Source organism: Miscanthus floridulus, chromosome 17 (genome assembly GCF_019320115.1).
Source record: "Miscanthus floridulus cultivar M001 chromosome 17, ASM1932011v1, whole genome shotgun sequence".
In the NCBI taxonomy this organism is placed as follows: domain Eukaryota; kingdom Viridiplantae; phylum Streptophyta; class Magnoliopsida; order Poales; family Poaceae; genus Miscanthus; species Miscanthus floridulus.
In genome coordinates, this window is record NC_089596.1 from 102,367,631 (window position 1) to 102,369,799 (window position 2,169).

The 2,169-nt window shown below is 41.7% G+C and overlaps 1 long non-coding RNA gene across 1 annotated transcript; it reads right to left on the minus strand.

Moving 5' to 3' along the window:
• Positions 1 to 471: 471 nt before the first annotated feature.
• Positions 472 to 1,782, minus strand: LOC136517362 (uncharacterized). Its single transcript, XR_010774263.1, has 3 exons — positions 1,720 to 1,782; positions 1,520 to 1,615; positions 472 to 610 (listed from the first exon to the last, which is right to left on the minus strand). It is a non-coding gene; the product is annotated as an uncharacterized lncRNA (long non-coding RNA).
• Between the last annotated feature and the right edge of the window lie 387 nt (positions 1,783 to 2,169).

The following is a 2,169-nucleotide window of genomic DNA, read 5'->3' on the forward strand; positions in this document are numbered from 1 at the left end:
TGGACTGCGGTGGTAGATTTCCTTACTTCTTTAAAAAAATTTTCACAATAACTCGGGATGTAATCCCATGGAGAGGAAAAAGGGGTATCCTGTAAATTCAAGGGGAGGACTTGCATTCTGATAATACTGAATCAATTCAATGTTATGAATATTGGATCTATCAAATCAATTCATGGTTGATAGTGGAATAATATAACATAGGAAGATCTCTTATCCATACTAAGACCAAAATAGGTTTTTTGATTGGATTCAAAAACCCCTCTATTCTATTTTTCATTCTTTTCTACTTTTGCTTTTCTATATGTATAACCCAAAATCTTTCTTATCTTATCCAATTTCCCTTCCTTTTTCTTATAGCTATACATACAATTATGACGTACTCCTATGTACTAGCCGGTAACCCCGCGCCTCGCGCGAGCAGGAAACTACATGATATAGCTAAATGTTTTCATGAAGGAGGAAGTGCAACATTTGCCGCTTTGTAAGCCTTCAACGTGCGAGGATGCTTCTCTGAATTGAAGATGTAGTGCGATCCTCATATTGCAGCGGAAGAGAACAGCAATAGCAGGTGGACAGAGCAGCATGGCCGGAGCTTCAGGGCGGCATGTACCTGCCATAACCTGCAGGCGGAATGTTGTCAAATCGTGAACTGCAGCGCGAATCCAGAAGCATTGTCAAATTGGAAATAGGTATATGAGTCCTTGATGCTGTGAACACGAAACAGAGACTTACTCCTAGCTGAGAAGCAAAGCAAGAAATGAATTAGGCCATGAACTGATTGCAAGTGTTTAGTTGTCAGCAACTTGTGTGCTGTTTATGGTTTCAGTAGCAACAAATCATATTTGCAAGGTCCTATGAATTATGCAAACAATTTATTGGAAGACAGAACCCGAATAAATGAAGAAGAGCTGCTGCAGTGTTATGTAGGTAATTAGAGGTTGGAACTTTGTTCCACCGTATAAAAAAAATGTTAGCGAGCTTAAGAATCCAAAAGTAAAACCTGAAATGATATTTGCATGCAAGAGATCGCAAAAAGCTGAGCGGGTCAGCTTACTTTGACAATGAGGACAGCGACAATGTGACCTGCAGCTTTAGGCTTGTTAATTCGACGTCTTATCTGGGGCTGCAAAAATGTCAAAGATTTGGGCATGTCCAGGCTGGGTGTGGTGGTATCCAGCGATTCTAATATCAATTAAATGTAGCAAGTTTGTAGCTTTTGCAGTGACAATGTTCTGAGCAGCCAAAGGTGTGGGCATTACTATGCCAATGAAAAGATTTGTTGTGTTTTGGGTAGTTGTAAAATTCCTATATTTCTTCGACTCGAATAACAAAGGTTCCATTATTATGGACATTGGTGTGAAGACACGTAGTACCATGGCTAGTTACCAATAGTTGTAGGGCCAATATAGCAATGGATTTAACATGTAGAAAAAGAGTTATTGTGGTCACATGCAGCAGTAAATTTAGCCTTCCTGGAGAGTAAACTCGGAAAGAAAATGTTGTGGGAGAAGATGCTCACGTTTGTGTGGACCGAAGCTTGGAAGAGGAGGATTCGTTGTGGTATTCGTCTGAGTAAATGAAATCCAACGGCGGGTAGACCTTGAAGAGGACGATGCTGAAACAGCACAGCGTTATTTAACGACAGCTAGTACAGTGTAGAGATCTGGAAATCAGGAATGTAACCAAGCAGTTGGATGTAGGCAATATGCTTGCACTGACCATCGTCTAGCGTGCGCCTGCGAATCGTTGTAGAAGCAACGGATGGCTCAGGTGGCTGGGACGGTGCGGAAAAGTATAAAAATGAATGAGTGTAACTGGAGAACTGTAGAAGGCAGTGGATGTAAGCATGGGAAAAATGCATATTTGGCAAAAGGAATGCGAATACCATGAGGAGAGGTGGCATCGACGAAGGCCGGAGCATCGTGGGGAAGCACCATAGAACGACGCCTTAGTGCTTCACGATGTGGTATTTTAGACCGTGGCGTTGTTTGTCCATGGGCCTAGAAATAGTCTGTTGTCTGCTTTGTCATCGTCTGCTATCCAAGATGTAGAAAGTATGTGGAAGCAGCAAGGCAAAAGTACGTAACTAAGATAGTGCACAAACGTAATCCGCGAGAAAAAATCTGCTGTAAATAACATAAGAAGTAGTACCATAAGACAGTAGGAGGC